Below are 16,168 nucleotides of genomic sequence, written 5' to 3'. Positions count from 1 at the left end.
TATATGAGAGATACAAGGTAAGTGAGGTAATACCTTTTATGGGTCCAACTTCTGCTGAGGGAAGGGACAAGCTTTCGAACTTCACAGAGATCTTCTTCATGTCCTCACTTGCACAGGGGCAGTGACCTGAAGTAAAGCTCTGTGAAGCTTGAAAGGTTGTCCCTTCCACCAATAGAAGTTGGTCCAATAAAAAGATATTACCTCACCTACATGGTCTCTCTCATATCCTGGGACCAACACGAATAACCCCCCCCCCCCACACACACACACACACAATCTTTGAATTTGACCTGTGCTTATATTTACTGGGTAGTTCTGGTCACAAAATCAATTTTTTTTTCCACAGGAACAAAAATAATGAAAATGAATTTGCTTTCATTTTCATCAGTTATTGTTCTGAATTTTTTTTGGAGGGCAGGGAGTTCATAAAAACATTGAAAACCTGGAAATCATTTTTGTCATTTGGCAACCAACTCACTCAAATTTTCATTGCCACACAAAACAGTTTAAAACTGTTTTTCAGTTTTTTGATGAAAATTTGAACATTTTTGTCAGAAAGAGACATCTCTTGGAAAAATGTTCATTTTGTCAAAAAAGCCATTTTTCACTGAAAAAAAAATCTGGTCAAAAACGTTCTGTCTGCTCTATTCCCAGGCCAAATTCAAGTCTCCTTTATACCACTGGATTTGCACTGGTGTGATAGATGTCAGAATTTGGCCCTTATTCCATCTAAAATAAAAAAAAAATATTAGAATCACTCTCCATAGCTGGTTTCAGAGTAACAGCCATGTTAGTCTGTATTCGCAAAAAGAAAAGGAGTACTTGTGGCACCTTAGAGACTAACCAATTTATTTGAGCATAAACTTTCATGAGCTACAGCTCACTTCATCGGATGCATACTGTGGAAACTGCAGAAGACATTATATACACAGAGACAATGAAACAATACCTCCTCCCACCCCACTCTCCTGCTGGAAATAGCTTATCTAAAGTGATCACTCTCCTTACAATGTGTATGATAATCAAGTTGGGCCATTTCCAGCACAATTCCAGGTTTTCTCACCCTCTGCCCCCCCACACACAAACTCACTCTCCTGCTGGTAATAGCCCATCCAAAGTGACAACTCTCTTCACAATGTGTATGATAATCAAGGTGGGCCATTTCCAGCACAAATCCAGGTTTTCTCAACCCCCACCCCCATACACACACAAACTCACTCTCCTGCTGGTAATAGCTCATCCAAAGTGACCACTCTCCCTACAATGTGCATGATAATCAAGGTGGGCCATTTCCAGCACAAATCCAGGTTTTCTCACCCCCCGCTCCCCAAACTCATTCTCCTGCTGGTAATAGCTCATCCAAACTGACCACTCTCCTTACAATGTGTATGATAATCAAAGTGGGCTGGAACCCCAACCATTCCGGTCTGCTCAGGTAGACTAGAATAATGGTTTAAAAGTGTACTATACCATTTCATAACAATTATAGCAGGCAATGAAGATGATTGTAAATATAACATTTGTGCATATCTAAAATTAAAAGAAATTACTCAGAACTATTATTTATGAATGCCAGTAGACCACTAACAGTTAGTAAGACAACTCTTATTATAGCAAAGTTTTCCTTTGGTGACTTGCTAATCAGACTTTAGCATAGCAGGCAAATCACTGAAAACCAACAGTAATTAATATTTCATCATTCTAGTATCCCTTATCATTATTAAAATATTTTGTCATGTTAGCCTATCTTCAGTTTCTCATCAAAGGTTTACTTTTCAGAAGAAGAGGACTCATTAGTTCAAATGCTAATACATTATACATATGAGGATTTCTGAGCCTGCATACTTCTAAAAATCTAGACTTGAAAATACATGATGTTTCAGATGCTTTATGGACATTCTTCCCTTCCTTCCTCTTCACCAGAAAAGCATGAGCATAGCACAGTGAGAACACTGAATATTAATTAAGGTTGGGTGGAGGGATGGAGAATTATAAATCCAAAGTAGTGACTTTATGATATGGAAGATCAATATATCAAAATCTTAGAATTCCCTTAAAAATGTTATAGTATTGGCTACACAAATTTAAATACACGACTTTTTTATATGAAGGGCTAGAACAAAACACTAATGGCTGTTGAATAACACTTTAATGAACAGTTTGTATCATGACTGAATTTGTCCATTTTTAATAAAATGAAATAAATGAGCTTCTGTTGTTATACCAATAAAATAAAAACCAGCAGGATCTTATTAACGGGAATAAGGCAAAATGCCACATTTACTGTGAATACAGAAAGAATCACAGTAAGCAGTTAGTTATAGCTATAACATTCCATTCAATTTCATATTTATTCACACATTCATTCATACACACACACACAGGTTCTGCAAGGTTGTTATTATAGTTACCAGCCTTAAAATTGCTCGTGCCAAGCCACTGGCCAGGTGGCCTGGATACGAGGAGGGAGCAGGGCCTTGTCAGATGCTCATCTGATGCTCCTGGAAGTTGGTTTGCAGAATCAGACCCCAAAGTTCTCAGTTTCTAGAGTCCATTTTTATAGGAATTTATTCCTATGCCAGTCTATGGGAATTGCTTCATCATGCTGTTGCTGAATCAATCAGCAGATGGCACATCCCTGATGCCTCCATGCTGCCAGCTATTATCTTGTTCTTCGGTGCTCCCATCCTTGAGGCTGTTGGGTGGATTCCAGTCTGCCCTCCGGGGGCCCTCTGGTTGTCTCCACTCTGCGCATTCTTCGGCCGATCAATACTGAACTCCTAGGCTGGCACCTCCCTGATTATTCATTTATTATCCACACCAAGCATCCATCCACAATCTCTATTTTAATCACAATTGTTAACAAAGCGAGATAAATACAACAAAAGGGCGGGGAGTCTCTGTGTGCTGTTTCTGTTGTTACCAAGTATCGCTTTGAGTCTCTCTCTCTCTCTGTCAGTAGTTGTTGTTACGAAGTATTGCTTTGAGAACAGACTCTGTTTTAGAACATACTAACACAAGTAGCAGTTTGCAAGTTTCACACAGAGAGGGAGAGAAACAGTAAAAATAAGAGACCAAAAAACAAGAGACCTCTTAATTAGTAATACCCTGGAATTTAAACTATGGGGAATCAAACTCATTTGTGATTTTAATACAGAACTTCTTTAATATGATCCAACACTGTTCCAAACTTAGTGTTTTCTTTGTTTATTAATACAATCCCTATTTTTAGGGTTGGGAAGGAGAAAGGGGGCTAAAGTCCCCTACCTCAATTACCCAATACCTTTTCTCATGAATAGTCTGTAACTTCTTCAAATTCATTTAAACTAGAAACAGTCTTAAACTGGGATTTTGTTGTTGTTTTTGAGTAACCAATAAATGACAAGACATGAGGAAGATATGAGTTTTGGAATCTAATTCAGGTATTCCTAGCTCAAATGAGGATGGATTAGAGATTCATCATGTGAACATTAACCAAACAAAAGTAGAGCAGACAAAAAAATGTCATATACAGAGGTTATATGCAGTGGTGTTGGAGCTGAGTTGGTACTAGGATATTAGAGAGACAAGATGGGTGAGGTAATATATTTTATTGGACCAACTTCTGTTGGTCTTCTCTGTACTTTTCCCCATCATAATATATATATTTTTAGACGGGGTGACCAGAATTTCAGCAAGGTATGGTCATACCATAGATTTCTATAGGGTCATTAAGATGTTTACTGACTTATTATCTATCCCTTTCGTTATGGTTCCTAATATTCTGTTTGCTTTTTTGGCTGCCACTGCACATTGAGAAGATGTTTTCAGAGAACTATCCACAATGACCCCAAGATCTGTACCTTGAATGGTAACAATTAATTTAGACCCCATCGTTTTGCCTGTATAGTTGAGATTATAGTTGAGTTGTGCATTTATCCACATTGAATTTCATCTGCCATTTTGTGGCCCAGTCACCCAGTTTTGTGGGATTTCTTTGTAACTCTTCACAATCAGCTTTGGACTTTACTATCTTGAGTAATTGTGTATCATCTGCAAAATTTGTCACCTCACTGTTTACCCCTTTTTCCAGATCATTTCTGAATATGTTGAACAGCAGTGTACAGTCCCAGTACAGATTGTTGGGAGACTCCCACTATTTATCTCACTCTACTGTGAAAATTGACTGTTTATTCGTACCCTTTGTTTCCTATCTTTCAAACAGTTACTGGATCAATGGGAGAACCTTCCCTCGTGTTGTTTGTTTTCACCTCCTCTCCCCTGTGGAGAAGCACATACAGTGGAGTGTCTTGCTTTCATAGTCTTGTGGTCGTGGTGGGTTTGTTTTTTGGCAGTGGGGGATATTGTACTTTAGAGGGGAGCTAATGGTCATATATTATGATTTGAGGCAGCAATTTAATATTTTTTTCAAAGCTCTCCAGTCTCTGTTCCTTGGGGAGACTTCTCATTTTGTACCACTGCCACTAAAACTGTAGATATAAGATTGCTAGAAGTCGTAATAATCTCAGAAGCAGGTATACATTTCCTGAAAAGTCCTGACATTTCTTCTTAATGGATGAAGCATTTTGTCTTCTTCCTAATGACACTAAAAAAAACAAACAAAAAAAACCATGTTCCTAACGAGTGATGACCACAAAATATCCCAGTTCTATAGAGCACCTTAAAAATATGAAGGATTTAGGGCCAGATCCTCAGCTAGTATAAATGAGTGAAGCTTCAATCAGTTTATCTGAAGATGTTTCACAAATATCCTTATAAAATGAAATAAGAGCTCTCTCAGTAGCTGATTATTTCACAGCCAACAATATTGGACAGTATCAAAGGCCAGCCCATGTAAATGCTTAGAGCTAAGTGAATTGGACAAGGGTCTGTGACTGCAGGCTCACAAACCTTATGCATTTATAATGAACAGATTTAAATCAGAAATGAAGCAAGTAAGTTGTGGAAAAGGGGAAAAAGTTTGGACAAATATTAATGAGTTAGAACTCTTGGTGATGACTGATGAATGAACATTAAAGACCATTGCATGCCCATGTTGATCTGAATTTGGAGATATGCAGAGTCTCTTCCCACCCATCCCCACGCACACTCAGTTAACTACATTACCACAATCCTAACGGTTTCAATTGCTGTTGCTTTTTGGACAGGCTATTTCTCAGTTGTCTACGGAAGAGCCTTTGCAAATTTACCCTTGGACCAAGCTACTTGATAAGGTACTGTGCCCCACTCTGTAGTGGGATGAATTCCTCCTTCTCTGAAGTAGCAAAGGACATGGGATGCTGGCCATTTCATGAAACAGTATCCCCAAATACCCTAGGTATTGTTGTAATTGTCCTGTCTTATTGCCCTTATCCACATTTCCACTTCAAAAGCCTCATGTTTTGAACTATTCCTCACTGTTAAAATCTGCTTGGGTTCCCAGCAAAAACGACCCATACCTGTCGATAGTGTGGGCGGAGAGGGAACAGCACAGTGGCTTCAGCAGCTGTTACTGAAAATGCTCAGTCCTTGTGAGCATGCTCAGTGCAAGCCAAACAGCAAATTGGGGTGGAGGGAGGGGGGAATGTGACCCCGCATGCCCCTCCCTCGCATCATCTCTTGTTTTCAGAATTGTGATAGGGTTGCTGCTGCTAAGCTATGTATGCTAAGCCTGACACGCCAGCTTGTCTATCCTGCCAGCAAACTTCTTCAGGATTCTGCCAATCCAAACCTTGCCTAGCAGGTAACGATCAGTGGCTCTCCACCCCGCCATTCCCAAGTTCCTCAGAGATGTCTCTCTGCAGTGTCCCACGTAACACTTACAGACAGTGATGAGCTGCCAAAATCTTAACGGGTTCCCTCCTCACCCCACGAGGGGGTCGTTGCCCACCCCCGCCCCCCGGAACTCCTGCCCCATCCAACCCCCCCAGATTCCTTGGCGCACCCCCCCCAGGTTCCCTGCCCCATCCACCCCCTCACCTGTCCCCTGACTGCCCCCAGAAGCGGGCAGGAGGGTCTCCTGGGCCACTGTAGTGGTTGTCCACCCCACCCCTACGAGCCAGAGGCACCTGCCGGGGGGCGAGGTGGGGAGTCCTGATGGTGCTTACCTGGGGCAGCTCCCAGGAAGCATCCAGCAGGTCCCTCTGGCTCCTAGGGGTGGGGGAGCGTAGCTAGGGGGGGAGCAGGGAGAACGGCCGCTCCCCCCACTGATCACATCAAAAGTGGTGCCTTAGGTGCCGACTCCCTGGGTGCTCCGGAGCTGGAGCACCCACGGGAAAATTTGGTGGGTGCAGAGCACCCACCAGCAGCTCCCCACTCCGCGCCCGGCCTCAGCTCACCTCCGCTCCGCCTCCTCCCCTGAATGCACCTCCTCACTCTGCTTCTCCGCGCCCCCCCTGCCGGCTTCCTGCGAATCAGCTGTTTGGCGGGAAGCCAGGGATGGCTTCCCACTCAGACCAAAGGTGGCGGAGGTGGGGTGGGGAGCGATTCCCCTGCGCGCTTCCCCCACCCAGTTATCTGCTATGGCGCAGGTGGCCCTCCTCGCCTGGCCAGATCCTGCTGGCAGGCCAGCCTCGCAGCCTGGATCCTGCCACGCGGGCCCTGCAGCCTTTAGCACACAGCTGGACTGCAACTGTGTGGTAATTGGGCCGCATGTAGCCTGCAGGCTGAGAACCACTGCCCTGTAGATCACTTGTGTATGCAGAGGAAATTGAATGTTAACTTCAAAGTGTTGGGTCAGTGTGTGCTCAACAAAGAAGAATCCTCAGTCACATGCTGCGCTCAAAGCACCTGACAGCTTGCTTCAGTTATAATAGTGAAGCTTCCAGCCTAATCCTGCATCTTTAGTCTGCAGAACTTTAAACAAGGAAAGTTTAAGCTGTTGGACTGAAATCTTCCAAGTAGTTATTTGGAATACCCTGAAAAATGCATGGAAAGACTCTAACAGACTCTACATCTAAGCTGCCTTTGGATTCTAACCTTTTGGGATGATTCCAGAGAGACTTAGCCAGCAGGCTCATTCATCACTGCTACAAATCTAATAGAAGGACCTTGCAAGCATTTGTAATGTACATAATCTTTTAACCATTCAGTAACTTTCTTTTCTTTTACTAATAAATCTTTAGATAGTTTACTGAGGATTGGGTGACAGCGTGATAGTTGGGTAAGATCTGAGATACATATTGACCTGGGGTAAGTGTCTGATCCTTTGGGATTAGTAGAACCTCACATACAGTGAACTGGATTTTCAGTAACCTCTCACTATATTAGATCTGTTTGTCTGAATGGGAGTGTAGCAGCCTTCCTGCAGGACCCTCCTGGTTCCTGCACCTGCTGGGCTGAGAAAGTCACACAGAGACCTTTGGGTGCAGTGCCCACCTGGTGCTTTTATTTACAGGCCATGTTTCCACCACCTTTCCACTACACAAGTAGTCCCCTTCTTGCAGTCCACCAGCAGGAGAGAGGGGCCAAGCTATCTCTCTCTGCTTCCCCTCACTGCCTTTCCTCTATTACAGCTTTCCTCTTTCCAGCTCCCCTCCCCCCGGGTTCCTGCTCCTGGGGCTCTTATCCGGCCCCAGCCTGTTGAGGCAGCAGCTGTTCAAGCTTCCCCAGTCAGGGCCAGGTGGCCTACCCAGTTCCAATTCACCTCCCTTAATTGGAGCTGGAGCAACAGAGGGTTGGCTAAGCAGTTTTTCTGCTTAGCGCCCTGTCACAGGGAGCCACGGCCTGGAATGCCTAAATGGGGATTGTGTTTGGCTACTTTTTAACCAGTGTGGTATTACAGAAGCTCCTTTGAACTGGTCTGGAGACTCTAACATATTGTGACAAAGTTTCTGCTCTACCTTGGTGGGTCTTGTGCTTATTGGCAGATTTGCTCACCGGGAAGCTTCACGGCAGCCCTCAGCTTGGCCGTTTTTCTGAACCCACAGTCCAGGTCGACTCCTCCTGTGTTTGACCAGGAGTTGGGGGGAACCCGGGCCCGCCCTCTACTCCGGGTTCCAGCCCAGGGCCCTGTGGAATGCAGCTGTCTAGAGTGCCTCCTGGAACAGCTGTGTGACAGCTACAACTCCCTGGGCTACTTCCTAACACCTTCTTTATCCTCACCATAGGACCTTCCTCCTGGTGTCTGATAATGCTTATACACCTCAGTCCTCCAACAGTTCTCACCACAAACTGAAGTGAGCTCCTTTTTAAAACCCAGGTGCCCTGATTAGCCTGCCTTAATTGATTCTAGCAGCTTCTTGATTGGCTGCAGGTGTTCTAATCAGCCTGTCTTAATTGTCTCCAGAAGGTTCCTGATTGTTCTGGACCCTTCCCTGTTGGGAAACGGAACGTCCTTTGCTTGCTCCTCAGCTATTTGCTTTCTATTCTTTCCTAAAGCCCCCTGGCCCGGATTTTTCTTACTTTTTGCACCTGCCTTAGTCCCACCCGACTGGGCCAGACGCTTTTTTTGTTTTCTTTTGATTTTTTGGTTTTTTTTCCGTCTAAGTGCTGTCGGCCCTCAGCTTGCTGCCAGCACCCGCCCCCCCCCCCCCACGCCTGCTTTCGGGCACAGCTATTTGCCTCAGCTGAGCCCCTGGAGGAGGGGGGGGGGAAGATTGCCGATTTTGCTGTCCAGAGGGGGGAGTGGAAACCTCCAGACCCAGCCGTTTTGCTAGCAGCTTGGACTTTGCAACATTCTCAGCATGCCGGAAGCCTTGGAACACAGCCAACACAGCTGGAGAAGAAGATTTCAGAAGACAGGAGAAATAATCCAGGAGAGCTATAAATCATCGTGAAGGGGGCCGTAAGACTGAGTAACTTTCTGAATTATACTCTCGTGGGGGGAGTTTGACTGTGGTTACTTGTGTTTGTGGCGGCACAGGGGGTGTGGCGTGGAGACCCCCCCCCCGATGCATCGGTGCCGCTAACTCCCCACCCTTACTACAACTGTCACGGCCCCCCCGCCATCCATCCATGCTGGCAACCTGCTATCTCCCTTCGAATCCAGCTGTTCGCTTTGAACTTTGCCTTTCGGACCGGACATAACAGCCGAACAACCGAGACTCCTTGGACAAACGTGTGTGGGTCTACACACACCCCCTGGATTGCTTATCCCACAGCTTGCCCCTATTACTGGACCCCGATTTTGTTCCCCCCCCCAGTCCAACCCCCTCGGCATTCCCCCCCCCCGCCTGCAGCCTACTCCACTTCTCCCCTCCCCCCTCCTCCTTCCGGTGTCTCCCTGTCTCTCCCTGCTCACAATGGCGGGGAATGAGAGGGGTGAGGCCGCTTCAACAAAACTAGTTGTCCCTCCCCCACCACCACCCCTGCCCGACCCCCAAGGTCCCCCCCCCACTATTGTCAAGATACTTGCTACCCCCCCTGCTGGGGCACCGGCAGCAGGAGGCACCGGGGTGATCGCTGCTGCTGCAGCACCCACCGCCCACCCAGATTCTAGGAAAACCCCCCCGGTTGGCCGGAAGGGCCAGGGTGGGATGAAAGGAAAGGGCCCCGCTAAAACCACTAAGCCCTCCATGGCAGGGGCTGCCCCCACCGCTGTGGCCTCGTCATCAACCGTGGCACCCCTCCCTGCATTTCCCTCCACCAGCTCTGTGATTGTTCCTCCCCCGGCCCCCAGGACATATGCCCGGGCGGCAATGGGCTCCCCCCTGCCTGCCGCCTCGTCATCTCGCCCCCCCCGCCTCCGCCACCATCAGCAGCGGCCGGGGCCCTTTCCCTGCCTTGACCAGGAGGCACGGCATCCGTTGCCTCCTGGTGCCCGCCTTGCCCCACGTGCAGACATACGTGCAGGCGTTGGCGAAGGTGGTAGGACCCACGGCTATTGTGGCGGCCTCCAAGATGTATGGGAAGGTCGTTTTTTTCTTAGCTTCGGAGGCTGCCACCCAGGAGGCGGTGGAGAGGGGCCTGACGGTGGGGGGGGGTGTTTGTCCCCCTAGAGCTGCTAGAAGACCTGGGCGTTCACCTCGTCCTCACCTCTGTTCCTCCTTTCTTACCCAATGTTGCCCTGTTACCCGCTCTCTCCACCCTGGGGAAACTTGTCTCTGTCATCAGCCCTTTCCCGTTGGGCTGCAAGGACCCCACCCTCCGTCACGTCCTTTCGTTCCGCCGGCAAGTGCAGCTTCTACCGCCGGCAGGGGCGCGTGACGGAGAGGTGCTCGAGGGGTCTTTCCTAGTCCCCTACCAGGGAGCCCGCTATCGGGTCTTTTACTCCACCGGAGAGGCCCGGTGCTACCTCTGCCGCTCAGCGGGGCATGTCCGCAGAGACTGCCCTTTGGCCCGGGGGGGAGGGGCACCCGAAACCCCCGAGACCCGGCAGGACATCGGCCCTGTCACTGCCGATGCCCCTGGCTGCCCGGCACCTGAAACCAACCCTCCTCCGACTTGACCCATCGCTGCTCCCATCTGGGCCCAAGAGATACCTTCCCTACAACGCCCAGGTGAGCAAGGGAGTTCCACCCTTGCTATTACCAATCCAGCAGAGCCTACAGAGGAGGGTGTAGCAAGGATATTACCGGGTATAGGAGAGGGCCCGCCCCAAGGAGAAACCCCCGCCTCTCATGCGGCCTCACCACTACCCCCCCGAACTCCTGAACCATCGCCTCTGCCCCCTGACACGGCCCCTGCTAACCAACCCCCAGATGACGCTATGGAGGGCTGGACCCTAGTCCAGGGGAAGCAAGGCAAGTGGAAGGCTCGAGCTCCGCTGCATCCATCTGATGCAGAAGCCCCCCGGAAGACCAGGAAAGGAGGCACTGATATCGAGCCTCCCGCCACGGCCGCGAGCGAGGTCCATCCGCTGGTGTCGGGAGGGGAAGACGGACTGGCATTGGAGGGCAGAATCCTCCCTCCACAGGAGACCCTCCCCTCCGAGATTCCTGAGGACGCCCCTTCTGCCTGGATACCACCCGAACCCCCCGCGGACCCTGAGGTGACCGTTGAGGCAGGCCATAGAGGAGAGGCCCCCGGGGTGGCAGGAGCTGGCCTCTCCCCCGTGTATGCAGAGATTGAGGCCCTAGATTTGACCCTGGTCACCCAGGGAGAGGATGATCTGCTGCCGGCCGGCCTCGAGCTGGGCAACCTTACCCCAGCCCCCCTTTCCCCATGCTCCCTCCCCCTAATTGCCTTCCCGGGCGAGCATCCTGCAGAAGGTGGTCCACCACCTGATGCCATGGCCGCTAAGACTACCATGGAGCCAGTGCCTAGCATGATTGGGAGCCCCCTCCCTTACCCCTTAACCCTTGACTCTGCTCAGGAGGCACTTTCCTTTAGCTGCTTGCCTCCTGAACCCCAGAGCCTTACCCCTGCCCTGCCCCCACCCCTGTCCCTGCCCAAGTCCCCTCCTCCTGCAATGCTAGTGCCGCCCCTGGGGTTATTTCCTCTCCGCCTTTTGCAGATTCCCCCCAGGGAGCAGTCTTTGCACTTTCTAGTCGCGACCCATTAGGAGTTGCAATTTTTTCCCTGACATCCCCCTCCACCCCAAGGCGTGAAATGAATTTAATAACCCCAGCCTGTCAGACGCCCCGTCAGTGGTCCGCACCGTGTCTACCCGCCTTAGCGGACCATGAGGCTGTATTAAGAGTCCCACCAGGGAACACCTCGGAAATTGTGACCCCACCCCCTCCACGAGCTGCGGCATGCACTACGGAAGTTCCTAGAACACACTCGTGGTGCCTGCAATAGGGTACAGCTGGCTCTTCAGCTATGGGGGGACTTTGACCAAATCCTCCAGGCCACAAGGGCCCTTATAAAGGAGGGCAGGGGGCAAGGAAGGCGCGGTGCTGCGGCCTACGAGCGAGCCCGCGGCTTCCGACATGATCTACTCATCCACGGGATGGGTCACAGGTTGCTGCGAAACCCGCCGGAGGCCCTGAACACCCCCGCCAACAAGAAACCCCCACCCCCGCAGCCCTCCACATGACGCCTCTTATTATTGAGACCCTGAATACCAGGGGCTGTAGGATGGCTCTCCGCAGGTCCCAGGTGCTCTCTTACCTTTGGGAAGGGGGGCACTCTGTAGTTTTCCTGCAGGAGACCCATACGGACCCAGCCGCCGAGGACAGGTGGCGGCTGGAGTGGAGGGACGGGGTATACTTTAGCCACTTCGTGACCTGGGAAGCTGGAGTGGCGACCCTGTTCTCCCCCAAACTACGGCCCGAGGTGCTAGGGGTCACTGAGGCCATGCCGGGCCACCTGCTGCACCTTCGAGTCCATATGGAGGGGCTCGTGCCCAATCTTTTTAACATCTATGTCCCGCAAATGAGCTCCAGGTGCCCACAATTCTATCAGCGGGTGTCCGACTTTCTTGGCACCCTAGATTCGCACGAGTGCCTGGTCCTGGGAGGGGACTTTAACACCACCCTCGAGGAACAGGACCGCTCAGGGGCCGAACCGAGCCCGGCCACTGCGAATATTCTCCGAGGGATAGTTGAATATCACTCCCTAGTGGACGTCTGGCGTGACCATCACCCAGATGACACTTCCACGTTTACTTTTGTCCAGGTGGAGGCCCATCGGTCACACCACTCTCGGTTGGACCGTATTTACTTATCCCGTTTCCATCTTTCACAGGCCCACTCCTCCACCATTCGGCCAGCCCCATTCTCCGACCATCACTTAGTCACCATAACGGTCTCCCTCCGTGCAGAAAGACTGGGGCCGGCCTATTGGCACTTTAACAACAGCCTGTTGGAGGATGAGAGCTTTGTGAAATCCTTCCGGGAGTTTTGGCTGGCCTGGCGAGAGCAGTGGCGTGCCTTTCCCTCGGTGCGGTGATGGTGGGATCTCGGGAAGGTGCGCGCCAAGCTCTTCTGCCATGACTACACTTGGGGCACCAGCCAATGGCAAAATGCGGCGATAGAGCAGTTGAAACGGGAGGTCTTAGAGATGGAGAGGCGCCTGGCCGCCGATCCCGAGGACCCGTCCCTCTGCGGAGCGTGCCGGGAGAAGCGGGAGGAGCTCCGGGCCCTTGAGGACCACCGGGCCCGAGGTGCCTTCGTTCGGTCCCACATCCGCCTTCTTCGGGAGATGGACTGCGGCTCCCGCTTCTTCTATGCCCTGGAGAAAACGAGGGGGGTCAAGAAACACGTCACCTGCCTTCTTGCGGAAGACGGCACCCCCCTCACAGATCTGGAGGAGATGTGTGGGAGGGCCCGTGACTTCTACACAAGCCTTTTCTCCCCGGACCCGACCGATCCTGACGCTTGCGGGGTGCTCTGGGAGGAACTCCCCACGGTCAGCGTGGGCGACCGAGACCGACTAGAGCTGCCTCTCACCCTGGCCGAGTTCTCGGAAGCCCTCCATCGCATGCCTACCAATAAATCTCCGGGCATGGAAAGGCTGACCGTGGAGTTTTACCGCGCGTTCTGGGACATTCTCGGCCCAGACCTAGTCACCGTCTGGGCTGAGTCCTTGCAGAGCGGGGTCCTCCCTCTGTCGTGCAGGCGAGCAGTGCTCGCTTTGCTGCCGAAGAAGGGGGACCTCCGCGATCTACGAAACTGGCGTCCCATCTCACTCCTTAGCACGGATTACAAAATCGTAGCGAAAGCAATCTCTCTGCAGCTACGGTCCGTGATGGCGGACGTGATCCACCCAGACCAGAGCTATACTGTCCCGGGTCGCAGCATTTTTGACAACCTATTTCTAGTCCGTGACCTTTTGGAACTCGGGCGGAGAGATGGTCTGTCGTTCGCCCTCCTGTCTCTTGATCAGGAGAAGGCGTTCGATAGAGTAGACCATGGGTACCTCCTGAGCACTCTGCAGGCGTTTGGATTTGGACCTCAGTTTGTGAGTTTTCTCCAGGTGCTGTATACCTCCGCGGAGTGTTTGGTTAGGCTCAACTGGACCCTGACTGAACCGGTCAGCTTTGGGCGAGGAGTGCGGCAGGGGTGCCCCCTCTCAGGCCAGCTGTACGCTCTGGCGATCGAGCCTTTCCTCTGTCTCCTCTGAAGGAGGTTGACAGGGTTGGTGCTGCGGGAGCCAGAGCTGCGGCTGGTCCTGTCGGTGTACGCCGATGACGTACTCCTCGTGGTCCAGGACCCGGGCGACTTGGTGCAAGTGGAGACATGCCAGGCCATCTATTCGGCAGCCTCCTCCGCCCGAGTCAACTGGGTCAAGAGCTCTGGCTTGGCAGTGGAGGACTGGCGGCAGGTAAGCTCCCTCCCACCCGCGCTTCAGACCATCCGGTGGAGTGCGGGTCCACTGCTCTATCTCGGCATTTACCTTTCCGCCACGCACCCTTCCCCGCCGGAGAACTGGCAAAATTTAGAGGGCGGGGTGATAGAGCGGATCCGGAAATGGACGAGGCTACTCCGATGTCTCTCCCTCTGAGGGAGAGCACTGGTGCTTAACCAACTAGTCCTGTCCACGCTCTGGTACTGGCTCAACACCCTGGCCCCGGCCCCAGGTTTCCTGACCCACCTCCCGAGATTGATTCTAGAGTTCTTTTGGTCAGGAATGCCTCTATTAGCCATGAGGCGACTGTCACGTCGGGTGCCAGCGGGGAGAACCCCGGGGTAGCAGAAAGTGATCTCCCCTCCATGTACGAGGAGATCAGTGACCTGGATCTGACCCCGGTCACCCAAGGGGATGATGAACCTATGCCAGAGGGCCTTGATCTGGGCAACCTCACTCCAGCCCCCCTTTTCCCATGCTCCCTTCCCCTAACCGTTGCTTCCGCTCTGTCAAGGTTCCTCCCCCACTCTGAACTCTAGGGTACAGATGTGGGGACCTGCATGAAAAACCTCCTAAGCTTATCTTTACCAGCTTAGGTCAAAACTTCCCCAAGGTACAAAATATTACACCCGTTATCCTTGGAATGGCCGCTACCACCACCAAACTAATACTGGTTACTGGGGAAGAGCTGTTTGGACGCGTCCTTCCCCCCAAAATACTTCCCAAAACCTTGCACCCCACTTCCTGGACAAGGTTTGGTAAAAAGCCTCACCAATTTGCATAGGTGACCACAGACCCAAACCCTTGGATCTGAGAACAATGAAAAAGCATTCAGTTTTTACAAGAAGACTTTTAATAAAAAATAGAAGTAAATAGAAATAAAGAAATCCCCCCTGTAAAATCAGGATGGTAGATATCTTACAGGGTAATTAGATTCAAAAACATAGAGAACCCCTCTAGGCAAAACCTTAAGTTACAAAAAAGATACACAGACAGAAATAGTTATTCTATTCAGCACAATGCTTTTCTCAGCCATTTAAAGAAATCATAATCTAACACATACCTAGCTAGATTACTTACTAAAAGTTCTAAGACTCCATTCCTGTTCTGTCCCTGGCAAGAAGCAGCATACAGACAGACCCAGACCCTTTGTTTCTCTCCCTCCTCCCAGCTTTTGAAAGTATCTTGTCTCCTCATTGGTCATTTTGGTCAGGTGCCAGCGAGGTTACCTTTAGCTTCTTAACCCTTTACAGGTGAGAGGAGCTTTCCCCTGGCCAGGAGGGATTTCAAAGGGGTTTACCCTTCCCTTTATATTTATGACACGCTCCCACCTCCGAGGAGCCCCTGGACTCCTCCATCAACCCGGCCGCAGATGGCACCCCACTGGCGGCCACTGAGCCTGTTCAGGCAACAGCCAGGGTCACGCGGCCAGGACCCAAGCCACCAGGGGCACCCCTTGGTGTGGAGCAATCAACTTCCTTCCCAGGCGGGGGCCCTACAGAAGATAGTCCACCTCCTGATGCCGTGGCTGCCAAACCCACCATAGAGCCTGCACCCGGCATCGCTGAGAGCCCCCTCCCCACCCCCTTAACCCTTGAGCCTGATTGGGAGGTGCCACCATCCAGCTACTTGGCTCCCAAAGCCCAGAATCTCGTCTCTGACCCTGACCCTGTCCCTATCCAGTCCACCTCCCGTGATGTTATTGCCGCCCCTGGGGCTGTCTCCTTCCCTTTTCCAGGAGATGACCCCCAGGGAGCGGCCTTTGTGTTCCCCTGTCCTGACCCACTAGGGGCTGCTATCCTCCCTCCGCCACCCCCTACTGCCCCAGGATTCGAGGCGGGCCTAGTGGCGCCAGCCCATCAGACGCCCCGTAGGGGGTCTGCACCCTGTCTGCCCCTCTCGGTGGGCCACGGGGCTGTACCAAGGACCCCGTTGGGATAAGCAGGAGACCATAACCCCACCCCCCCATGTGCTGCGAGAGGAGTTGCGGGAGTTTTTAGAAGACGTCCATGGCTCC

General features: G+C 51.2%; 1 long non-coding RNA gene across 1 annotated transcript in view; it reads right to left on the bottom strand.

Annotated features, from left to right (window-relative positions):
• Nucleotides 1-2,134: 2,134 nt before the first annotated feature.
• Nucleotides 2,135-16,168, bottom strand: part of LOC125632273 (uncharacterized) — a 68,569-nt gene continuing 54,535 nt past the window's right edge. Inside the window, exon 2 of the long non-coding RNA XR_007355256.2 lies at nucleotides 2,135-4,585. This is a non-coding gene — a long non-coding RNA (uncharacterized LOC125632273). The remainder of the gene's footprint in view (nucleotides 4,586-16,168) is intronic.

This window comes from Caretta caretta, chromosome 2, assembly GCF_965140235.1.
Source record: "Caretta caretta isolate rCarCar2 chromosome 2, rCarCar1.hap1, whole genome shotgun sequence".
Classification (NCBI taxonomy): Eukaryota; Metazoa; Chordata; order Testudines; family Cheloniidae; genus Caretta; species Caretta caretta.
This window is presented reverse-complemented; position numbering and strand designations above follow the sequence as displayed.